Source organism: Bos javanicus, chromosome 3 (assembly GCF_032452875.1).
Source record: "Bos javanicus breed banteng chromosome 3, ARS-OSU_banteng_1.0, whole genome shotgun sequence".
In the NCBI taxonomy this organism is placed as follows: domain Eukaryota; kingdom Metazoa; phylum Chordata; class Mammalia; order Artiodactyla; family Bovidae; genus Bos; species Bos javanicus.
Window position 1 is genome coordinate 101,976,201 of NC_083870.1, and position 25,538 is coordinate 102,001,738.

The 25,538-nt window shown below is 51.4% G+C and overlaps 1 protein-coding gene across 10 annotated transcripts in view; it reads left to right on the top strand.

Moving 5' to 3' along the window:
* The window catches only part of ERI3 (ERI1 exoribonuclease family member 3), a 131,273-nt gene that overhangs the window by 45,759 nt on the left and 59,976 nt on the right, over positions 1–25,538 (top strand). The gene's annotated exons all lie outside the window — the stretch shown is intronic.

Below are 25,538 nucleotides of genomic sequence, written 5' to 3' on the forward strand. Positions count from 1 at the left end.
ATGGACCTTTCCAGCCCTGCTGTTGCCTTCTTACCTGTGCTAGGAGAGCTCTTCCTATTGTGGGCTACACGTTACTGCCCTGAAAGAAAGGAGTTAAAAGAGGGTCTTTAATTTTCTTCTAAACCAAGTACATAGTATTTACTCTTCTAAATGCTTTAGAAATAGTAACTCATTTACTAACCCTTGGGACTCTTATTATTCCTATTTTATAGATGAAGACATTCAGGCGCAGAGAGGTTAAGTATCTTGCCCAGGGACACACAGAGCCAGAATTAAGACCCAGGCAACCTGGCTCCAAGGTCCATCTTCCTAACCATGATGCTATGTTAGGCTCTCATGTGGGATGCGAGGCCCTGATGATCCCACAGAGAGCCCAGGGTGGGGATGGGAGAGGGATGCTGCTGCCGGGTCACCAGCCTCCTCTTTTTCTCCCTTGTCCCCACTGCTTTTTCTCCTTTGTCTCCTGGTCTTGTCCCAGTTCTGGAAGACAGAGCTAGTTCCTTTGCTGGGTTGACACTTCGGCCTCTTGTCTACCCTCATGGATACCTGGCTTCAGAAAGTCCCCAGGGAACGAAAGCAGGGTGGAGGTTGGGCAGTAGGGGGGCGCTGTGTGCTGAGCACTGATAGGATCCATACCTCTGTGTTCTTTGTGACTGAAGGCAGCAACGAGCATTCTGTGTGTGTATGTGTGTGAGTTTTTGAGCATAGGATGGGGTATTGGTGGGGGTGGGGAGCCATGGCTCTGGAGTGACATTTCCTTCCAATTCAGGCATTATTTTCTCACCAAGATCCTTTTTATGCCTTTTGCTGGGCATTGAGGTGAAGTTCTGCACCCGGGTGGCTGTCTAGCCTGCTACTGGACCCAACCCTCTAGATGAGGCGGGAGGAAGAGCAGGCCCAGGTCACATACTCGCCCGCACACCTGTCTCCCCCAGGCCTGAGATCATGTGTGTGCACTGACTGCGTACCACACGCTCCAGAGCTCCCCATGACACTCGTTGTTGGGGAACTTACAGGGGCTGTGCCTGGAGGCAGAGCTGAGTCAGGGGACGGTTCCGAGGAGAGGGTGAGGAGGAAGAATGCTGTTGCTCTGGTTTACAGCGTTCCATATCCTGAGCAGCTCTGAGCACTCAAGTGAGAAGGGACTCCTGGGGAGGGAGCTCCAACACAGGAGACGGTATCCGGGGTGGGGCAGGGTACAGGCTGACACCCAGGGTTCTAGGGCTCGTGTGGCCCAGGCCAGAGGCCTGGTTTCTCTAGTTAGCTGAGACCCCCGCTCTCCCAGTGGCTTTCTCTCTTTGGCGTGTTCATGTCCCAAACACCCAATTTCAGCATCTTCTGTGATAGGGGTGAATGGCGTGTGCTTGTATGCGTATGTGAGAGCTTTCCTGCCCATGATGTTGGGGACTATCTGGCTGGGCCTCCGAAGCTTGGGGTCGGTTTCTCCATGACAAGGAGAGGGGATGGCTGGCATTGGAAGCCTTGGCATGGCGGGCCCTGGACAAATCTTGGTGACTTAGGAGGCTGCTTTGCATCTTGATGGAACTGTTGTCATCAATAAGAGGGATCGGGCTGGGGAGTCAGAGCACATGTGAAAGGAAAATCAGATGTTAATGAGCACAGTTTCTGGGTTACTCTTTTCCTTTACCTCCTGGAGAGAATCTGTTTCACTTTTTTATTTTAACTACTAAGGGAGTGAGGGAATAAAGGAAAAAAAGAAAACGTGAAAATGACAGCTAACATCAGTTTCAAGAACTACGTTTTATGTTTCTGATCTTATTTCTTAGTTGATATTTCTATTGTAACATTACTACTCTATGATGCCAAAAGAATTTCATTAAACGGAAGAAATTAGATCAGTTGGGAGATGAAGGAAAAACAACCAGTTAGATTGGCAGAATCTTAAAATCCATAACTTGTTTAGGCACAGAAGGTTGAAGTGTGTTCCCCCAGCATAAGTGCCAGGGCCTCTGAGAAGGCAAACAAATAGAGACACCGTCTCTGCTCTCGAGGTAGCTCATGGTACAAGCAAGGAGCAAGGGTATAAAAAGGAAGGGAAAAGAGTGATGCATGTATAACAAATCAGGAATAAGAAATTAAGGGACCAGATACAAACAATACACCCTTTTGAAAGTGGCAGTGACTGTGATAAAGTACAATTTTTAAACGTGTTAATGAGCACATGCCATGTGTCTCTCAGTCTCCTACCTGTCTTCTTGGGTAGGAGGTGGTGTCTCTCTTTTATAGGTGAGAAAACAAAGGCAAATTAAAACCTGACGCTCAAATTGGTAGACCCAGCTAGGCAGAATGGAATTCTTAAGGCCACATGGCTTCCAGAAGAGATGACTGGGGCAGACTTTGGCGGCTGGTTTGGGTCTGGCTCGTGAAGGCCAGCCAAGCTCTGGAAGCGAGAGTGCAGGGAGGAGTCAGATGTCTGGTGGCAGGGGCGGGGGGAGGAGAGCTCTGTGGCCGCCTTTTCGAAGCAGGATTCCCGTAACTGCTGGGAAGGCTCTTAATTAAATGTGTAACAAAATAAAAACAGCCAGAGAGGAAACCTAAGCAGCGCTGCGTGACAGTGCACAGCTTCTCCGTGTTCCCGGAGCCTCTTGTCAGATGGCTCTCGTCAGAAGCATCACCTTCTCTCATGCCTGGTAAAGCCTGCTGATGAGCCTGACAAGGGTGGTGGTAAACTGACCTAACAACTTGTTAGTATGTGGCTCACTTCTTGTTTTGACATCTATTTTCAAATTTAAGTCTAAGGAACTCAGCAAATATTTTCATTTCCCACTCTAGTCTCTCCGAGCCACACTCCCTCTTGTTGCTGCTCCCCCCGCCCCCTGCCCCCAGCAGCCTCCCTCTCCCTGCAGCCAGCTGCACATCACTTTGTTGGAAAGGGCCTGATTAGTGTGGCACTGAGAAATGGGGACTGAAGTGGCAGTGGAAATCCCACTGGAGAAAAGAAATCTCCCCCCATCCTAACAAATTAATTTTGTGTCCATCTTTTGTCAGCCTGAATGGGGTGATACTCAGGTTTATGTGGGCTTTGAAGCTGTCGTCACAGATTCCGCTCAGGTGGGTTTTAATACAGTGGGTGCAGATTTCATTTTCCTTCTAAATGTTTTTAAGAAACGACACTTGTGGTTTTGGCTCTTGGTCGGCTTTCCTTCCCTACCTGACCTGCCTTTCCATTGCCTTACCTGTTGTTTCCTGAAGCTCCTTGTAGAGTTTAGTGTTCTTTCACAGTGTTCTCTCTCCTCTGCTTATCCAGGCTCTGTATTGTCTCTGTAAAGGGCGTCTGTCTTTGGCATGGTGGGAGGATAGGGAAGATGCAGTGAGGATGGACATCTGCACAGGCGCTGCCTTTGAGGAGCTTACCTTTTCACCTGTGGTTTGGAGACATGGGTTTGCCAGCTGAACGGCCAGAAGACCCAGTCAGGAGGCATTCTAGGCACAGGTGCTTAGAAGCTAGGCCACAGGGTTTCGCAGTGGCTTGTGGGTTTAAGAAGAGGAGCAGATCAGGAGGACTTGGGTTTGCGGAGTGGGCTGGGGGATAAGAAGAGCTGATATGAGGGTGGACCTGGTCCTCCGTGCCTCAGGGGAAGAGGCCCTTTGGAGGAGGGGGTCAGGATGATCAGATCCCGCTGTGGAGGAGCAGGATCCAGGGGTCCACTCCGGGTCTGCCGGGAGTGCCCTCATGCAGCTTCCCCTCAGCTTGGGAGCAGGGCGTTTTCCTGCTGTTGGAGGCCAAATGTGTGAGTGCAGGGCTGTCATTTGACTTAGGTGTTTCCCCTGCTCTCCTTGTGCACTTCACATACCACACCCCTCTGTTGGTCTGTGCAGATGTGGACCAGAAAGTCTGGAGATCAAAAGATATTTAACATTTAACATAAGTTTGTGTGAGACCATCTGAACTAATATTTTGCAACGAAAAACTCAGCCACCTGGGTAGCAAACAGTTTGAAAAAATAATGATAATTTATAAGAATGGCAACTAGGGGAGAGCTCTTAATACTAGGCTGTCTAGCTAAAGAAAATGAGATCTATTTCAGTTACTTCCATACTCGGACATGAAATTTTTTGTATTATTTTGTTCTTAATCCATCATGAAGAAGACCCAGTCAGGAGGCAGGTGGAAGCACCTCTGTGAAGTCACTCCTGAATTCACACTCTTTTTTTTTTTTTTCCAGATGATTGAAACCATTCTAGACTACATGGCTCTCCCTTCTTGTTTCAAGTACAGACAAACATTGTCTCTGAAAAAAAAAAAGATACTTGCTCAAATTATCCTACTTACTGTTTGTTTTGGGAATACATACTCAACGGGGACTTGGGCTTCCCAGGTGGCACTTGTGGTAAAGAACTCACATGCCAATGCAGGAGACAAGAGATGTGGGTTTGATCCCTGGGTCAGGAAGGAGGAGAGCATGGCAACCCTCTCCAGTATTTTTGCCTGGAGAACCCCATGGGCAGAGGAGCCTGGTGGGCTACAGTTCATAGGGTCACAAAGAGTTGGATACAGTTGAAGCGACTTAGTGCGCACGAGTACACACACACACACACACACGCGCGCGCACACACACACACACACTCTGTCTCAACAGGGACTGCTGAGGGTCACGCAGCCAGGACGATGGGAGAGCAGAGAGTGCTGTCTCCTGGAGAGAGGTCCCATGGCAGAGGAAGCACATGCCGGGGAGGACTCTGTGGGGTACACAGTACCTCTCGGGATGTGTAGGTGGCGTCTGAAAGGCTTGCTGGGGGTCCTCCTGGGCCCTCTTGGCATCTCTCCTCAGCCTACTTCCTCCTCCTTGAAGCACTCTTCATTTCTACTTATGTCTCCTGTTTCTCTGACTTTTTCCTTCCTTTTCCTATGATTCTTTTTTCCTTTTCTCTTAAATTTGGTGTTTCTTAACTACTGGCATTTCTTTGATCTCTCTCCTAGCTGTCTTTTCTTTGTATCCTACACACTCACACTTATGGGAGTGATCTCATCTATTTCTCAGCCTCAGCTATTCTCTGTATGCTGTCTTCTCATCTTTTCCTCTATATGAGAAATGGAACCAACATGCAGCAGTGATCCCACTGGAGAAAAGGAATCTGTTCCCTTTGCCATCTGAACTCTGAGCCTTCATATCCAGCTCCTCTTCTCTATCTTACCTAGATACCCTTAAAGCTTGTGCTTAGTTGCTCAGTCGTGTCTGACTGTTTGCGACCCCATCAACTGTAACCTGCCAGGCTCCTCTGTCCATGGGCTTTTTCAGGCAAGAATACTGGAGTGGGTTGCCATTCTCTCCTCCAGGGAATCTTCCCAACTCAGGGATCAAACCCACGTCTCCTCTATTGCAGGTGGACTCTTTACCTGCTGAGCTATCAAGGAAGCCTTAAAACTTAAAGCTCAGGTGCTATTTTTTCTCCCAACACCTTGTCTTTCAGCATTTTCTTGAATAATGACTCACTGGTACCATCTACTCAGTAGTTCTGTCAGAAAACTGAAAATCTTCCTTGGTTCCCCCCTCTAGCCATAACCAGTTAATTGCCAGACCCTATGATCCTTTCTCCCAGAGGTTTCTCACAGTTGTTGCCGCCTTTCCAAACCCACTACCCCTGCCCTAGTTCAGGTCACCCTGTTCTTCTTGGATTCCTACGAATGTCTTCTTGCTCATTGGTCTCTCCAGCTGTCCTGTTTCTTATATTTCTTTCTCCTAATTGTAGCAGATTGCATCATACCCACTTAACACCCTTCAAGGCTTCCCCTTGTCCTCTAGGCAAAGTCACACTGATTATTGAAGGTTTCAAGGCTCTTGTTTATTTCTCTAGCCTCATCTGTTGATGCTCTCTATGTACTCAGGCTCCCCCTACCCCTAGCCAGGTGCTCTAACTGGCCAGTTCCTAAGGATCCCTCCTAACATCTTTTTTTAGGTGCCTTCCTGTACGTTCCTGGAGTACATGTACTTATTCTTACATGAAATTGCGTTGTAGCTGCCTAGACTTGTCTGTCTCTTTCCCTAGATTGTGTGCACCATTATAACCCCAGGACAATGCCTGACATGTAGTAATTGTTCAATAAATGTGTGTTGAATAAATGACAACTAAGGCATGGAGTGGGCCTGTAGAATCCCTGCCCAGGAAGAATGGCAGCGGGTGGTAATGAGTGGATTCAGGGAGAATGGAATGGAAGAAAAAATCTCAGATCCTCCTGCCCCAGACTGAGTGTGAGGGGGTAGAGGACTGCACTGCTCATGCCAAGAAGCTCCTGGGTTCCCCTGCCAGCACTGGATGTTGGGCCCTGCAGGGAGGTACTGGGTGAGATGGTGCAAGGGCCTGGGTGAGGGGGACAGGGCTTGGTCCTAGGAGCAATGTGAAGGGCTTTCTCTGAGACATTTGTGTCCCCAGGACTGAGGGCTAGAACTGATCTGGAAAAGTGACATCAGATAATAAGGATAGCCAACATTTATTGACTACTTACTACATACCAGGAGTCCTGCTGTGCTATTTATGTGTTATCTCATTTAATCCTACTGCAATCCTATGAAATAAATTATTTTTTAACACATGAGGGAGGAAACTGGGGCACTGAGAGGTAAGTAAGTTGTCAAAGGCACGCAGCCACTTTGTAGCAGGGATTTGAACTCTGGAAGCTGCCATGTTTGACCGCTTGGGTATCTGACCATCTGCTTCTGTCTTCCAGCATGGCTTTGGGCTTGGTGGGAGTGCCCTTCCTCCTCCCCTTTGTTTGCGCTGAGTGACAGAGCCTTGGGATGTTCTCTGACACCCTAGGCTTCTGGTACCTGGCTGGCGTTGGTTGGAGGGCTGGACCGTTGTGTTCGTTTTGCTCTGGGAACGTGGTTGGCCAGGAGATGTGGTGGGGGATGGCTTGGGGCTGTCTTAGAGGCTGCTTGCTGATCTACAAATGAATGGATCCTCAGATCATTGCCAATATTACTTTGGAAACCTCTGTTCTATAGTATCCTTGGAAGCACGTGGGGCATCTCATCGAGTCTCTAAGCTCGCGAGAACCTTGTCCATGGGTTTGCCAGTTGGTCCCGGCACGGAGCTGTATCACCTTTGATTAGCAGCCTGTTGGGGGGAGGGGCTCGAGTCAGAACTCCCTGGCAGTCCTGACTTGTCTCATTTCCTGATACTTTTATCTGTCACTGCAAGCGCTTGGGCTCCCCTCCTGAACTAATTAAGTTTGCATGTGTTTAGACACATTGCCAAATAGGGCTTAGCAAAGCGGAACTGAGCTACATCTCTTTCTGAGTAGGGAAGGAAGGATATATGAATGCTCCACCACGAGGGCCAGGGAAAGCGTGGACGACACGGAGCCTGTGTGTACAGATGATAGGCATTCTGCCCTGGCCTCCCTGGGACACAGCAGGTCTGCAAAGCAGCCTTCTGATTGGCTGGCAGCAGCAGCTGAGGGCCCACCCTCCATCTCTCTAAGTGAACTGGGTGTTCTCAGAGGGCCGAGGATGGAGGATAGGCTCTGAAGTAGGATTTTTCTCCCAAGCACAAGCAAAACTGAACAGCAAGTTTAATGCGACTTGTAGGGTAAGTTTCGAGGCCTGTGTGCTGTTTGCTGCCAGCCTGAACCTACCCAGCTCCATGGCCTAAAACCACCTTTGTGGCTAGCAGAGTGCAGCCTCTGCAGGGCTGTGAGAAGTACGTTGGAAACATGGGGCACGTTTTCCTTTTTGCCTTGAAGACCCCAGGCCACTTTGCTCAGTCTCAGGATCGCTGTGGGGGAGAGAAGAAGTGTTGCTCAGGATCCCCCCACCCTGGAGGTGAGGTTCAGCCTAAGGGGTCAGTGCAGTGCGGTGTTGCCCACATGTTTCCACGTTAGACTGATGCCTGCCTTTTCCCGAGTGCTGGGTAGCCCGAGGTCTGAGATGGGCACACATACTTGGGTCCTGCCCACACAGCTGCAGACGTGGGGCCTTCCCACGTTGTGGACTCCTCCTCTGAGGTAGGGAGTGAGGGTACTTCCCATAGAAAGCAAGAGAAACAGCTGATTGCCATGGTCAGCGCTTTGATATAGCTGTGAAGCCCGTGGGTCAGCTTCCTGGCCACGAAGAGGCTCTCGGTAAGGCGAGATCAGCTCAGAGTCAGGCCAGGCTTGCACTGCACACCATGTGTGTGGGTGGGCTGGGGAGGGGCTTCTGGAGGTTGTATAGGAATTCTGGGCCTTTGAGCTGCAGCCTGAGCCCAGAGCGAACAAGAACCAGACCTTCTGCCCTCCCTTTAGTTTCCCTAGAGCCCTCTCGTCAGCAGAGGTGCATTGGGTTAGCCCCAAGAAGGCAGCTTGCGTTGATGGGGTCATGTTTCAGCTGCAGCTAATCCAAGTCACTCGATATAAATCTCTCCCTGCTGCCTCCCCACTCCCTCCCATCCCCAACCCACAGACAGGGAAATGAATCCTGGCCCTCGCCCTGAATACATCATGGCAGGCCTGCCTCTAATGAGAGAGGGCCATTCATTGTGGGGTGAAGCTCCCTGCAGAGCCTGGGATGCCATTAATTAAAGAAGAGCCACCTGAAGCCAGTCGTGCGGCGCAGCCTGCCACGCTCAGATGGAGTGGTGGTGGGGTAGCCTCGTTAGCCTGACAACTCCTCGGGCCCAGGGTTCCTGGGTGCTGGGGAGTGAGGGGTGCCCCGCCTCCACCTGAGAGCTCCGGCCTCTGGAGCCAGCCTTCTCACAGATGTGGGCAAACCCCTTCCTGCACCTGTCCTGGGGCCAGGACCTGGCAGGAAAGGGGCTGCTGACGATGGGCTCGGCTAAGGATTACCCATCTCCAGCGTGTGGGCCTCGGGACAGGAGCAGGTTTCTGTGAAGTCCAAGCAGGCTCCTGGCTCCCAGCTGGCGCTCCTCCCCACCCTTCTCCACGTGGTCCTGGAGCTGCGGGTCGGCAGGCCATGCAGCCTGCAGCCTTCCCTCAGAGCCTGAGTCCAGGGAAGGACTGGAGGGACCTTCGGCCTGCAGGGACACTCGGGGAGAAAGAAGCTCTTCCATCAGGTCTGCGGGCACAGCCCCTCCCGGGCAGAAGGTGCCTCTGGTATTCCAGTTTCTGGGCATTTCTAGGCTGCAGGGTGGGGCTCCAGTGGCAGACTCATCTCCTCTCCCCCTGGGAAGGTGTCGGAGGGTCTTAAGCACTTCAGTGGTTGTGGGAATCCCTGGAGTGGGAGTTCTGCTCAGTTAAAACCCTGATAAAAGACGGAGGTGTTTATGTAGTGGCTGGCCAGGAGCTGAGATGTTTCTGGTGGTGGGAGCCTGCTGTGGCGCTGCTGACTAGACGACTATTGCTTCATTGGTCCTGAGGTGAGTGTGGCTGCCAGGTGTCTGGTCCCCAATCTGATGGATAGAGTGCCCCTCGACCATCCTTGAGGGTCTTACCGCCTCCTTGCTGGCAGGAGGGGCCGTAGGCACTTGGACCTTGACCGTCACCTAGAGCTGGAGTGGATCAGCTGGTCTCTGCCTGGCTTGTCAGGAAGACAGATGGTTTCTGTGTCTGTGGCTCTTCTGGGCAGTGTCTGGAAGTCTGGTTCTGTGCTCCGTGGAAGAACCTGAGAGGCTCCTTCAGAGAGCCTCAGAACCAGCAGGGCATGGCTTGACCAGGGTGCCAGCTCTACTTCTGTGGAGTCTGCGTGGTCTGGAATAGAGGCTCCCCCTGAGACTCAGGTGGCACTGCTTTGTGTTTTGAAAAGTTTTGGACCTTCACAGGCCTTGGCCATTAGTTTGGGTCCTTCTGTCCTCTGGCAAGGGCTTCCCAGATGGCGCTAGTGGTAAAGAACCTGCCTGCCAATGCAGGAGATGTAAGAGACGCAGGTTCAATCCCTGGATTGGGAAGATCCTCTGGAGGCGGGCATGGAAACCCACGCCAGTATTCTTGCCTGGAGAATCCCATGGACAGAGGAGCCTGGCAGGCTACCGTCCATAGCGTCGCATGGAGTTGGACATGACTGAAGTGATGTCCTCTGGAAAATAGAGAGTGAAAAATGGGGGGCTTCTGTCCTGAACTCCAGGGAGAACTGAACTTCCACTGTTGATGCTAGAAAATATTTTTGTATGGGTGAGATACTTTTCGCGTGACTCTTGAGACCCAACTTAAAAAATTTTTTTTTTATTGTGGTTTCCCCAGCAGTCCAGTGGTTAAGACTCCACACTTTCAACACAGAGGGCTCAGGTTTGATCCCTAGTTGGGGAACTAAGATCCCACATGCCGTGTGGTACAGCCAGAAAAAGGAAAACCAAAAAAATGTTATCTTTTTAGAAATGGAAGTATGAAATAGGTACAGTAGGGTACATCCTGTATACAAGTGTGAAATGGTCAGCTCAGTATATTGTTATACATGTACACACTTGTGTGCCACCCAAGTCAAGGTGAACTTTTTGCATCATCCCAGAAAGTTTCCTCGTGCCCCTCTCCTGTCAGTAATGCCTACCCTCTTCTAGGTAACCACTACTCTGACTTCCATTACTTTGGGCTCATTTTCTTCTTTTTGGCTTTCATATACATGGACTCATACAAGATATACTCTTTTGAGTCTGACTTCCTTTGCTCAGTGTAATATACAAGAGATTCATCCGTGTCATCGTTGGTCGTTCAACCTATGTATTGCTGGGTAGGATTCCATTGTATTACTATACTGCAGTTGGTTTTTTTGTTGGACTATATACCTTCTTTTGGTCTTTTCGTTCATGTTTACCAAATGAGTATGTGAAGGTTCAGTCTAATACGAGCATCTGCCTAGTCCTGTCAGCTTGTACTAATCTCCCTCGTCCTTTTCAACCTAATTCCAGCCCCTTAGACGTGTGGTCTTCCCTGTGTCTTGTGGAGTCTGCACTGGCCTTCCCTCTTTTCTGAACCCCCAATGAGAGAGGCTGACCCCAGGGCTGTGGAAATGGCCTTTGAGCCCTAGTCACCCATTTATTTATTCTTTCGACAGATATTTATCGAGTGTCCATGATATGTCTATACTGTTCCAGGTACTGAGGACTTAGCAGTGAACAAAGAGATAAAACTTCTGAACGTCCTGCCTTCGGGGGGCTTTCATTTCAGTGCGTGCAGCCAGCACTGCCCTGTCTTTTGGACGCTGATGCCAGGAGACTTGGAGTCTTGTCTAGACTCCTTTGTCCCCTGGGATTCTGTAGGAGCTGAGTGGCAGTGGCCGTTGCCACCTTGACAGGGCCTCTCTCAGACTTTTGTGGGCTTTCGTCTTCTTTTTTCGCTGCTACTACTGCTTGGCAGTGAAAGGGTTTCTCAAGATTGGCGCCTCCTTCCACTATCCTGGAGTCTGATTCCCTCTCTGAGAGGAGAGAATTAATCTCCAACTTTCCATGCCTGTAAGGTGAGTGACCTCTGTTTTGTCAGCGCTCGCCAGTCTGTCCTCTAATTCCCAGCCCGGGTAATGTAGACATTACTTTGTGTTAAAGCAAACCACCAGCAGCTCTCTGGAGAAGGCAATGGCACCCCACTCCAGTACTCTTGCCTGGAAAATCCCATGGATGGAGGAGCCTGGTAGGCTGCAGTCCATGGGGTCACTAGGAGTCAGACACGACTGAGCGACTTCACTTTCACTTTTCACTTTCATGCATTGGAGAAGGAAATGGCAACCCACTCCAGTGTTCTTGCCTGGAGAATCCCAGGGACGGGGAGCCTGGTGGGCTGCCGTCTCTGGGGTCGCACAGAGTCGGACACGACTGAAGCAACTTAGCAGCAGCAGCAGCAGCAGCAGCAGCAGCAGCTCTCTTAGTGCGGATTCTGTCCTGATCTAGGCAGCTCAGAGAGGATCTCCTCACAGGTGCTCAGGCACCTGAGCATCTTTAGTCCTGAATGGTGTTTGGCAGGTTCAAGGAGGGAGGATGCCCTTCTACTGTGTATTCCCTAACCAGCATCCATGCCAGCTGCTTCTGAAATTGGTCACTGTGATCAGGCTCCTGAGAGCACAGAGGAGGCTGTGAACACCCCAGTGAGGAGGAAGTCAGGAAGCAGAGGGCTGGGAAGGTGTGGGCCAGGGAACCCAAAGCTGCCGCTGGCAGAGTGGCCCATGCCTGAATGATCTGTAGACTCTGGGGGCTTAGCTCTGTCGGGCTTTGGGAAGGGCGCCTATGAGCAGGTGGGATAAATTCTCTATCCCTGGCTAACGGGTGACACGACTCAGACTTGATAGTTCAGTAAAACTGTTTCTTCCAAAGCCTGCAAGGATGTTGGTTTGGGGAAGAAAGCCAGCCAGCCTAGAGAGTCCCGGGAGCCTGACAGGCCTTTTTCTCTGCGATTCTTTCTTGCAGGCAGCCCGAGGCAGCCTGTCTCTTTGTTAACAGAGTGACAGCAATGTGACACCATGGAAATAATTACTAACAAATCACGGTGCTGACTGCAAACAGCTCTCTGTCTTCAGAGGCATGTCAGGGTGCATTAGAGCAGGACTGGAGGAGCGGCACGTGGGGGCTGAGGCGCAGCCTGTGCTCAGACGCTCTCCTCTTCTTCCCCCACCCTGACCCCTTGCTGCTTTGTCTGACTTTCCTGCTCATGGCCTTAACCCACTAAGTCAGCCAAGGGACCCAATGGATAAGTAAGTGGCATATGGCTTCCTCTGGGCAGGTAGCTGGGACTCCCATCTTTGCTAGGGAACACCTGGGTGTGATGGGATGGTTAGATAGCGTCACCGACTCAACGGACGTGAATTTGAGCAAACTGGGAGATAGTGGAGGGCAGAGAAGCCTGGCGTGCTGCAGTCCATGGGGTCGCAAAGAGTTGGACACAACTTAGCGACTGAGCAATGACAGCCTGGGTAGTGATGAGATCCAGGAGTTTTTCTGTTATGGGGCCCCCGGAAGGGTAGAAGGGTGCTCCATTTTTGATGACTGTCTACCAGTCGGGACCAGCTTCACCTGCTGGTGGTTTTGGTGTGATGGAGAGTATTCATGCTAGCTGGACCTATAGTCTGGGAGAAGCTTTACATCTCAGTATTGGCTCTGCTCCCTTCCCCCACAGCCCTGGATTCTTCTTCAATTGCCATAGTCAATTTTGGGTAAGTCGACTTTGTCCATTCCCTCTTGGTTAGCAGAGTGATTGCTCTGACTGTCAGGGCTGTAAATAATGTTCTTGGTGTGTGTGGCTGGAGGCAGCCGTGTGGGGTGGGGAAAGGAGTGGAAGGAGGAGCAGCACTCTGCTGGCTCCCTCGCTGGCCCCCCTCCCCTCTCATACAATATTTATCCAGGGATGGGAGTCAGATGCAGCGACCTCAGGGTCACCCAGTTAAATAGCTTCTGAACCTCCCTGCATTCTAATTGCTGCAGTTGTCCTTTGCTCTGGAGACTTCTCCTCCCCATTGTCTGCTGAGGCACACGCTAATGGCTCTCCTCCTGGCCCTGCTGGGAGGCAGATGTGGGCTGGGGGGGTGTGGAGGGAGGGAGAGTGCTCACTGCTGCCTCCTTTTCCCCGGGGAGGAGGGAATCTGGGGCCTATTAACAAGTGGCTTCAGCATGGAGGAACACGGTCCCCTGCCTTCCTGCTGCCGCCTCCCCAGAGCTGGCTGGAGGAGACCCAGGAGGCGGGCCTGGTTGATGGGCCAAGGGGTTTTGCCCATTTCCAGTCCGATAAGCAGAACTGTGGGACTCGTGACTCCTGGAGGGCACAATCCATGGGGTCGCAGAGAGTCGGACACTACTGAGCACGCACACGAGCGCCTCCTCTATATAAGGGCAGGCCCTTGAGTACTTGGCTGAGGAGCATCATCCTGTGTTTCAGTGGTCCTGCTTCTGTGGCTTGGAGACTTCTAATGAGTGGTATTTCCTATTGGAATATACTCCATTTTGTCCATAGATTGGCCAGATGCAAAAGCCTCCTTGGTCTCTGGTTGGTTTAGATGATTGATGATGGTAGCAGGTGTGCTGCAGTTGGTGATTTAAGAGTGGCACGTGCCATGCGTCTTCACTGGGACCTTCCTGTAAATGTCAGTTACCACCCATGGCAGTTCTTGTCTTCCGAGGAAGACTGTTGGAAACTACCATTGAAGACACTAGCCACTGTGTGTCCTGGAAGAATATTCCAGCAGGAGCCTAAAGTGAGCCCCTGTTGAGAGTTGCTCTAGGCCCAGTAAGGACTGTGCTGGGAACTCTGGGGACCACCAGTGATCGGGACAGAAGGAGCAGCATGTGCAAAACCAGTTGTAGGCTAAGTAATAAGTAAGGTAGAGCTTGAGAGCAAACACTACAAAGATACACAGTGAATGAACCCAGAGCAGCACAGTAGAGGTCGAATGGGTAGTATTTTTAGCAGGAAACTTTAAAAAAAAATAAATGTTAAAGAAAGCCCAATATTACAAAATATATAAAAGTTGAGCTGTTCTTTTTGAAGCTGGAGCAAGACCCTGCCCATTCTTCCTCTTCCCACCCTCACCAGTCCACAAAGTAGCTTCATGTCCCTCCTAGAACCCTAGAGCTCGGGGGAGCACAGTTGAAAATGCCCACCAGAAGTGTGACTCTGTCGGCTAGGTTACACATTCTGAAGGAGTCAGGGGAGCCAGGATCAGGGCAGAGGAGATCAGCGGGGTTCGGGGAACAGCTGTGTCCTTGAAGCAGAGGTCAGGCTGCCTGCTGCATCCCGAATGCTTGCAGGATGCTCTCTGTGGAGCCTCCAGAGGGCATTGTAGGCCAGGCAAAGGGCCAAGGGCCCAGGCAAAGGGTCAAGATGGCGATAGGCCAGATGGAGACTCTAGTGGGGGATGAGTGAGGTATCTTGGAGACCGCTCAAACTGCTACAGACCGCCTGAGCCGAAAAAGCAAATAGCTCACCATCCGAGACACTGACCAGAGTGCGCTGGAAACCTCCCAGCACCTGCCCACCCTCCTCCCCCAACCCTACTCCCTGCTGCCTACTGGGGCCTCTGCCATTCCACCTGCCCAAGTCCTGGCAGCCACTCCAGCACTTCTCGCAGCCACACAGGTGGGCACCGTGCCCTTTCCCTGGAAGAACAGCAGCAGGAGAGGCTCTGGAGAGGTGCCCGTCTTATCCTTTCACTGGAGAGGGGCTGGCGAGATACACAGTATTTGATTTCGTGGCGTTTTTGTGGCACTGGGGAAGCGCGTGTTATATGTTCCACAGGGTGTCTGTGGCTCTTATGTGCTGTGTGTGGTTATTTATATGGGCTCCACGAGGGAGAAATGGGAATAGCAATAGGCGGCAAGTGGGCCGGAAAGCCGTGGCGCAGGGAGGTGCACTACACACATGCAGAAGCTTTTGGAACATCTGCTTGCCTGTGGGGATTTGAGGTTGGTTTTCTCTGGGAGGATGGGCAGCTTGGCCTACGGGGCGTCCCTCTGCACCCGCCTGTGTTCTGGTTTCTGTTTGGGAACTCTCCAGAGCAGCATGTCTGGGAACACTTCCAGCTGTGCTGCCAGGCCCAGACGCAGGTGACGGCCTTTAGTCTGTACCATAGGGAAACCAAGAGGAAATTAAATGTCATTTGCCCCCTGCACAGCAGGTCAGTGCCAGATCAGACACTGCTGATCAGAGCTGTATGGAGGGCACCCAAGGGAAGGCTTCTGCCTGCAGCCATGCCCTCTGAGCCGTGGAGACTCCCAGGTGATGGCCTGGCTTATGCCCAGTGCTTGCTTTGCCAGGCTGGGTTCACCCTGGCCCGGGGCCCAGCCCTGTGCTACATGGCAGCTGTGGCCCCTGCCAGCCAGAGGTGCATGTGTCTCTGGGGGAGGGAGCGGAGGGGCAGGGCAGGGTAGGGCCTGGCAGTTGAGGGCACTCAGGAGCCAGTGAGTGGTCAGCCCCTCCTCAGAGAGGTGTGTGGTACTGTGGAAAGAGCAGGGCCTTTAGAAGTGAAGGAGACCTGGGTTTGAGTGTTGGCTCCACTGCCTGTGTTGTAGGATCTTGGGAAAGTCACATGACTCCCTCCGCCTCCATTCCTCATCTGTAAAATGGAGAGCACAATAAGCTCTGGCTCCTGACATCCGTGGCTGAAGTAGCTTCCTCTTGGGACTTACTGGCGCTCCGGTTTCCTCGCCCCACCTCTCCTAGATCTGGAACAATCTAGGAGCCCTTGCTCCTGGGCTCAAGTGAAGTGAGCTGGCTGAAGTTGCTGGGACGTGGAGCAGGGAGGGAATGAGTCTGGCCGACTGGTACTCTCTCCCTGCACCAGGCTTTTCTTCTTGTCCATCCCAAGGCCGTTAAGAGATGAATACGGTTGATGGTGGTCACCTCCTGTTGGGGGGCTCAGCTGGCTCGCTCCAGCTTCACACTTGCACTCCCCTTCCTCTTTGGGAAGACCTCAGGCCCTCTCCCTCCTTTGACCTGAGTCTTAGTGGCGGGCATAGTTCTCGGTTCTGCAGTGGCATTTATTCACAGGGCTTTAGGAAGAGACGTTTTAATACTGTGAGAGTTCTCCCTAGAAAACTCCCCACCCCACCCCCACCCGCATCTAAGGCTGCTGGTGGTGAAATTCATTAGTGTTCCCTGACAGGCAGTGGCGACAGAGGCGCGCGCTGTCTGCTTCCCGCTCCCTCGCTCCCGTGCTCCTGCTTCACGCACACTGATATTTAAAGCTGATGGGCTGCTTATAGACTTCTTGTACCATGACAAGTTTGGGGAGGGGGGTGGGGGAGGAAGAGACAGACAAGGAGCCAGCTGTCACGCTGGTATTTCAAACAGTACTCTCTCCTGACCCTTTGCAGGCTCCGGCAAGTGTATCATCTTTCTGAAGCCTGTGGTTGGAATTGTAACCTGCAGCCGTCCCAGAGGATGGGGGCAAGTGTGGGGGCCAAGGGGGCCGAGAAGTCAGCAGTGCATCCTCCCAGGGCTGTGGGCAAGCAGAGAAGAGTGGAGGGACAGGGAGAGAGAGAGAGTGTGTGTATGTGTGTGTGTGTGTTAGAGCAGAGGGGATTGAAGCTGAATCTTTGTGAGTGCTCCCCAGCATTGCCCTCCCATCCCTGGAAATGGGATGGCCTTCTCGCAGTAGTCTCTCCTGGAGTGATCATTAGCTTCATGCTATGGTTATCTCCTAGGTGGTCCTGAAAGCTCTGCATCTCTAGGAATCACAGTTGCTTGGCCTCTGCCCCCTGAGGGTCCTGGATCTCAGTGATACTTGTAAATATGTGGTTTCAATTGAGGGAGAAAGTTCTCCCGCTTTGTGTGTAAACTGGAACCTTGGCTTTTGTTGCCGCCTATGTGCATGCTGAATTTTTAGATTTGGACAGTGAGTACCAAGGTGCCTTCTTACCCACAAGTCCTCCCCTCATCCCCAAGCTTCCTGGAATTCATTCTGGCAGCTGTTGAGTGGTTTTGGATTTCCCTGACTGTCATCCCCAGAAAACTTCCCCAGGAGCCTTTTCCTGACCAAGGCACCGTCTCTCAACGCAGGCGGCTTGGAAGCGTCTCCAAAGGCAGTTGCAGGTTTGGTCTCAGCTGACCTCCTTACAGCCAGGACCCCTTCTGTAAGTGCTTATTTATGAAGTGTTTCCCTTGGCTGGCTCCTTTAACCTGCACAGAGCGGGTCATGGAGGTGAAATAACTTGCCCGAGGACGCATGGTCACTTGACCAAGTTTTCTCCTAGTGCAGCAGAACCACAGACCTGGTCCTTTCCCCCATCAGGGGCCCTTCTAGCTCCAGGGTCTGCAGTGGGGGACGTGATTGGGGAGCAGAAGTGACTCCTCCACTCCCTGCTTTCTTAGCCTTGTCAATGCTGTCAGTACTCTGTTGGCTTCCTCACTTTCAGCACAGCTGTGTGTGTGTGTGTATACACTCATGTTGGCTTCCTCACTTTCAACACAGCTCTCTGTGTGTGTTTGTGAGAGACAGAGAGGGGTTACTCACTTCCAGCACAGAGCTGTGTGTGTGTGTGTGTGTGTGTGCGCGCGCGCGCGCGCATGCTCCTTTTGGCTTTCTCACTTTCAGCACAGCTGTGTGTGTGTGTGTGTGTGAGAGAGAGAGAGAGAGGTGGGGGGGTTACTCACTTCCAGCACAGCTCTGTGTGTGCGTGTGTTTGTGAGAGAGAGGGGTTACTCACTTCAGCACAGAGTTTGTGTGTGTGTGTGTGTGTGTGTGTGCGCGTGCGCACACGCGCACGTGCTCCTTTTGACTTTCTCACTTTCAGCACAGCTCTGTGTGTGTGTGAGGAGGGGGGGTTACTAACTTTCAGCACAGCTCTGTGTGTGTGTGTGGTGGGGGGGCGGGGGTTACTAACTCAGCATGGAGCTCTGTGTGTGGGGGGGGGGAGGTTGGGGAGGGGCATTGTTACTTTCAGCACAGAGCTGGGTGTGTGTGTTTGTGTGTGTGAGTGAGAGAGACAGACAGACAGAGGGGCTACTGGCCATCCCTGGTGGAGGGTGGGGCCAGAATGTCTTTTCTCTCTGTAGACTGAAGTGTATTCTTGTTGTTTTGTTTAATTAATTCATTTTGTTTTTGCCTGGGTCTTCACCGCTGTGCGGGCTTTTCTTTGGTTGTGCTTTGCTCACCAGCAGGGGCTACTCTCTAGTTGCAGTGTGCAGGCTTCTCACTGCAGTGGTTTCTCCTGTGAGCACGGGCTGTAGGGTGCTTGGGCTTCAGTGGTTGTGGCTCCTGACTCCAGAACACAGGCTCGGTAGTTGTGGCGTATGGGCTTAGTTGCTCCATGGTGTGTGGAATCTTCCCGGACTAGGGATCGAACCTATGTCTCCTGCATTGGCAGGCGGATTCTTTACCACTGAGCCACCAGGGAAGCCCTGAAGCGTGTTCTTGAACTGGCCAGGGTCATCTTTGATGTGCTCACCTCCTACACCCTTGCTGCCCCTCTCCTTCCCCCACACCCCACACATTATCCTGTAGGTTTCTAGGCGTTGCTGGTGCAAGGCATTGCTTTCCTCTCCCTTCCTGTCCTTGCCTGGCCGGGAGTGGCTGGGCTGTGTCTTCGACCACGGTGTGTCTCTCAGGTGAGATGGAGACTGGCCGACTTTGATAAGTACGAGGCTCGAGCATTAATTTTTTATACATCAGCAGAGGCCAAGTGAGTGAATTCAATTATGAGTCTCCTTTCTCTCCCCCCTCCTTGCTGCAGTGTGGTGGTTCTGAGCAGAGACTAAGGAACCTGTTGAAATGAGAAACCCTTATTTCCTGGTTTGACCCTCTCACTAATTCGGGTTAAATTGCTACGTGATTGCAGTGGTGCCACATTGTGCCTGCCTCTGTTTGTCTAAGAGGATGCAGTGGGGGCGGAAGCACCAATTTGTGCAGAGATAAAAGGTGTCATGGGCAGATAACTAAGGTCCCAGCCCCATGCCTACTCTCACTGTAGCTCGGCTGGCTCTGTGGGAAGCCGGCCTCCCCACACAGGGAAGGAAGCCCAGCCTTCCTTGCTTCCTTCTCTCCCCCTGATCATATTTTACCTCGATGCCACAGCATAATGATGCCCTGTGTAGTGAGGGAGGAGATAGGCACCTCTGGCTGACAGCCCTTCCTGATAACCAAATTCTAACCCATCCATCACCAGCTACTCTCCTCAACTTGAGGAAAAGTGATCATGAAAGGTGGGCCGTTTATCACCCGGGGTCTGTTTATCTCCTCTGGGTGGGGAAACGGGAACAGGAGAGACAAAGAGCTGCGTCCCCAGTGAAGTGCTGCCTGGGCTCCGGTAGCCTGCCTGAGCTGGATGCAGACGCGTGTCGTGCTGACTGTGGGGCTCTGATTGGGACTCCCAGACTGGGACCCAGGGGAAGGGGACCTTCCCCGAGGCTCAGCCTCGGTGGGACTTGGAGACAGGCCTAGGAGATGCGTTCCGAGGTGCAGGACAGCCAGTGACAGTGACAGCATCTGTGGGAAGGTTTGCATCAGAATGAGCAAGAGTGGAGCCCTTCATGGAAACAAGCCCCACACCCCTCATAGGTGATCCCTCAACAGGAGCTCCCTCTCTGACCGGTCGGCTGGGTGTGCCGCTTCCGCTTTCCCCAGGCTCGCCTTCCGTGCCTCTGTGCTCTGAGATGACTTTAAAGAAGATAGGGCCTTTCTCCCAGCTCTTCACCTCTGCACCTCCACACACCCCCTTTTCTGCATATCAGGTGGAACAAAACAGTTTGCCCTTGCAGGTGAGCGATAATGTGCTTTTGGGTACGAGAAATGACAGCCTACATCACTCCGAGATCCGGGTCCCACAGCCTTTCCAGAGAAGCAGAGAGGGGTCAAATATAGCCCTTAGAGTCAGCTGACTTCCTCCTCGTAAAGGCTTGAGAGTGACCTGCACGTCCCTAAGACTTGCAGAGAAGGAAACCCAGAAGGAAGAGTGTCCATGATCTCTGCCAGCACTGCTGCCTGCTCTCTGGCTGGTCCTGGCTCTTGGTGTCTGCCAGTCTGTGTGTCAGACCTCCATGGATGCTGCTGGCCCCCTCCACTGAAGCCTAGCAGTTCTAGCAGAGCCCCCCAGCTCTGTGTCACCCAGTCTTCAAAGCTGAGCTCTTGCTAACAATGGCTTCATCCCGCCCATACCCATTAGCGAGGGTGGTGTTCCCTTAATGAGCCAGTCCCCTGCCTTGGCTGGCGCCGAGCTGGTCACACCTGTTTGCCATCAGGGCCGTCTGGGCCTAGCCCGAGTGTGGGGCTGCAGGTGGTGGGGCTCCCTTTGCTCTGTGCTATATGCTTATTGAGGGGGCTGTTTCTTATACCCTTATTCCTCCCATACTCTTCTTTCTAAGTAGGAGAGGGCTTTCTTTGCATTCTGTCACTTAGCCGCAGTAGTAAGGGAACTTGAGGAGTACCCCATCTTTTCTGACTTCCCCCTGGATGGAGTAGCAGGGAGCCAGTCAGGCCTCAGAGGGAAAGGTTTCATGGTCTGTTCTGATGACCCTGGGGGCCAGTGTGATAAGAGATGAGCCCCATGGTAAACACCAAAGGCGGAGCCCCTCTCTGGCCCTAGGCCCCATAGTATTTGGAAAGCAATCGTATCCCTTGGTTTAGAGCCCACAGGCAGGACTAGGGTGGGGGGCTTCCTTAAAGAGGGCCCCTTGCATTCATGAGGCTGAAGGAAGTTTTGATTTGGTTGAAAAAAAATTCCCATTCCTTTTTATGGCCTGGACATAATTGGCTCATTTCTATTGGCCATCAGTGATGTCATTCCGACCCTCATAAAGAAGGGGAAATCACACCTGTGGACTTGGTGCATAAAATTTCATTGGGCAGCAGTAATAAGCATGGCCAGATGATGTTTGGGCAGTTGAGGAGCTCTGTGCCCAGTGATCCCAGCTGCATGGAGGCCTGGGCACCATAAACCTGCCCGCACGTTCATGCCCGTAGGCTAGTCCAGGGCCCACTGCCAGTGGCTCTTCCTGGGATCAGTGTCTGGGAGAACTCATAGCATTCAAGCCCTTTGTGCCAGGGGCACTTTCACCTTTTTCTTTTCCAAATTAGTGGCACTGTGTGCCCACTAGTACCCTCTGACAGTAGCCTTATACTCATGAGAACTGTGGACCCAGAAGTGACCTTGAGCACCAACCACTGTGATACCTCCCGTCTGAAACCCAGACCTTGCCTTCCCAGGGACTTGTAAAGACTACATCTACATGATTGATGCCTTGTGTAGTCAGAAGGCTTAGATCCCATTTCTGGTTCTGCCCTTGGCTTCTTGTCTGATCAAGCAAATCCTTTTTCTTCTCTGGGCATCAGTTTCCTCTTTTATGAATGGATGACAACTCCTCTAACCTGCCCTTCCTCATGGGGTTTCTCTTGGTGCTCTCTGAGCTGGGCTAGGGTTCTGTCATGGAAATGTGTAGCTAGCTGTCTTCCCACGAGGCACCTGGGAGTTCAAGTTCTGGCATGTAGCTCTGTGTTTCTTGTGAAGACGGGCCTGGGTCCTGCTACACCTGTAGCAGACGTACTGCTTGCGTCTTGAAGTCACAGAGCTAGGACCTTCCATCAGCTGGAGGACTTGACAACTGGACTGCCTGTGAACCTACAAATGGCAGGTATACCCACAAGTGACTGTACAAGCCCCGAGTGAGGGTGATGGTCCCGCCGCTCTCTGCTTCAGTCAGCCAAGGGGCCCAGGCAGCACTCCAGATGCTGCCAAGCCATATCTGAAGCTGAGTCTTCAGCCTGACAATCTGTCTAGTCTGTCCTCCTTCAAGAGAACCAGGCAGGATCCTGTGAGACACTTCCTGCCTGGGTAGAGGACACTCTCTGACAGCCGACAGTTGACATCTGCCCTTGAAATCCTGCTGAAGAGGGAGCCCTTCCTCTCCCAGGGCCAGCCACAGCCAAGAGCACTCCTGGCCTGAGTCAACTAGATGAACCAGAGGGTGCTGGGGGAGTGTGATAGGTGACCCCGGACCTTTGCCTTTTCCCGGCCAGTCCCCTGATGTGTTCCTTTGCAGATTCTGCTGCTTCTGGTGGCCCCCTTTACTCACAGGCCTTAAATGTGATGTTTTAAAAGTAGCTGACCTGAGCAAGCATTTTCACAAACACCAAGGATAGGAACATGAAAGAAAAATTGAAGGGAATAAGAAAATTACTCAAACATTACAGTTCTGTGTCTTAGGCAACCTCATTCTAGTTCCTAAAGCTACCTTTTGTCTTTCAGAATCTTGCCTCATTTCCTTCTAGTCTTGGTCATTGGTTCTTACATGGAGACGTCCTACCTGGATACCCCTTCATCCTCTTGGTCTCAGCCAGGCTTTCCCTCCTAGGAAATTGACTGGTTGTCGTTAGTGTCACTGTGTCATCTGGGTGTGGAGAGGAACCTTCCCCATGGTAAGGTATTTCAGGTCTTAGAAAAGTAAATGCTTACTCTACTACTAGCCTAAAACATAGGCATTGACTCCCACTTCAGTTCAGTTCAGTCGCTCAGTCGTGTCCGACTCTTTGTGACCCCATGAATCGAAGCACGCCAGGCCTCCCTGCCCATCACCAACTCCGGAGTTCACCCAAACTCATGTGCATCGAGTCGGTGATGCCATCCAGCCATCTCATCCTCTGTCGTCCCCTTCTCCTCCTTCCCCCAATCCCTCTCAGCATCAGGGTCTTTTCCAATGAGTCAACTCTTCGCATAAGGTGGCCACAGTACTAGAGTTTCAGCCTCAGCATCAGTCCTTCCAATGAACACCCAGAACTGATCTCCTTTAGAATGGACTGGTTGGATCTCCTTGCAGTCCAGGGGACTCTCAAGAGTCTTCTCCAACACCACAGTTCAAGAGCATCAATTCTTTGGTGCTCAGCTTTCTTCACAGTCCAACTCTCACATCCATACATGACCACCGGAAAAACCATAGCCTTGACTAGACGGACCTTTGTTGGCAAAGTAATATCTCTGCTTTTCAATATGCTATCTAGGTTGGTCATAACTTTCCTTCCAAGGAGTAAGCGTCTTAATTTCATGGCTGCAGTTACCATCTGCAGTGATTTTGGAGCCCCCAAAAATAAAGTCTGACACTGTTTCCACTGTTTCCCTATCTATTTCCCATGAAGTGACGGGACCGGATGCCATGTTCTTAGTTTTCTGAATGTTGAGCTTTAAGCCAACTTTTTCACTCTCCTCTTTCACTTTCATCAATAGGCCTTTTAGTTCCTCTTCACTTTCTGCCATAAGGATGGTGTCATCTGCATATCTGAGGTTATTGCTATTTGTCCTGGCAATCTTGATTCCAGCTTGTGCTTCTTCCAGCCCAGCATTTCTCATGATGTACTCTGCGTATAAGTTAAATAAGCAGGGTGACAATATACAGCCTTGACGTACTCCTTTTCCTATTTGGAACCAGTCTGTTGTTCCATGTCAAGTTCTAACTGTTGCTTCCTGACTTGCATACAGGTTTCTCAAGAGGCAGGTTAGGTGGTTGGGTATTCCCATCTCTTTCAGAATTTTCCACAGTTTATTGTGATCCACACAGTCAAAGCCTTTGGCATAGTCAATAAAACAGAAAAAGCTAGTGTCTATCAAATAGTTGAAGAGTAATGGAGGGAAGGTTGACTGCCCTAACACTTTCTAGGGTAGAAACAGTCATTACAACTAGATTCTTGTTGCCAAACCTCCTAAAGAGGGAGTGTCTGCTTGTGATCTCCACTTTATTTCTTCTCACCCTTCAACATGTCACCTGCTGCCTTCTGTCCCTACCAGCCCACTGATGCCAAATTCATTGGGTTATTCTCAGCTCTCTCTTACTTGACTGCTTTATGGCATTTGACATTAATGACTTGCTTTTTAGGCTCAAAAATCAATTATTCCAGAAACGGTAAGCTTGCTTTTGTTATCCTTTAGGTTGACCACAGGTGATCTGAAGTCTGAAGTCTGAAGTATAGTCACTCAGTCATGTCTGACTCTTTGTGACCCTATGGACTGTAGCCCGCTAGGCTTCTCTGTCCATGGAATTCTCCGGACAGGAATACCGGAAAGTGAAAGTGAAGTCGCTCAGTCATGTCCAATTCTTTGTGACCCCATGGACTGTAATCTGTAGACCGTAACCAGGTTCCACCATCCATGGGATTTTCCAGGCAAGAACACTGGAGTGGGTTGCCATTTCCTTCTCCAGGACATCTTCCTGACCCAGGAATTGAACCCGGGTCTCCTGCATTGTAGGCAGACGCTTTTACCATTTGAGCCACCAGGGAAGCCACCAAGAGTACTGGAGTGGGTTGCTGTTCCCTTCTCTAGGGGATCTTCCTGACCCAGGGAGTGAACCCAGGTCTCTTGCATTGCAGGTGGATTCTTTACCATCTGAGCCACCAGGGAGGCCCCAGGTGATGTGACATGGGGTCCAAAGAGCATGTGTTACCTTGGCTCTCTGATACTAGGAGCCTTGCCCTCTGGGCATGGAGGTGGATTGGGTGAGTCCTGCCTCATGGCACGTTATCTCGAAGGAGCTGAGGCTATGTGACCTGGAGAAGGGAACTTAGAGGGAAGCTCCCTAGGCTCGCGCATCTTGAGAGGTTCTGCAAGGAAGAGATGCAAGTCTCATTCTCTGTAGTTTCTAAAGACATGCCTCAGACTTGTGGGTGGAAATTACAAAAGACAGGTTAAAGTTTAGCATTAAGGAAGGATGTTCTGTTAATTGGAGGAGACCACAGTTAGAGCCGACTGCTGCGTGTATTATGAGTTCCTTGTCTCTGGTGTTGATCTGGTACAGGTGGCCTCATTTCATTTTAGCTCAGTAAAGCTTGGTGGTCATTGTCATTGGTGACAGTCACTTAGTTGTGTCCGACTCTTTGCGACCCCATGGACTATACAGTCCGTAGAATTCTCCAGGCCGGAATATTGGAGTGGGTAGCCTTTCCTTTCTCTGGGGAATCTTGCCAACCCAGGGGTTGAACCCAGGTCTCCCACACTGCAGGCAGATTCTTTACCAGCTGAGCCACAAGGGAAGAATACTGGAGTGGGTAGCTTATCCTTTCTCCAGCGGATCTTCCTGACCCAGGAATCGAACCGGGGTTTCCTGCATCGCAGGCAGATTCTTTACTGACTGAGCTTTGTGAGACATTAACCTGGGTGCTCTGCTCCTCTCATTCCATAGTCTTCCTGGGTAATCTTGTCTTCTTTCGTGGCTTTAATTTTACTTAAATTACACGAGTGATTCAGCAGTTTAT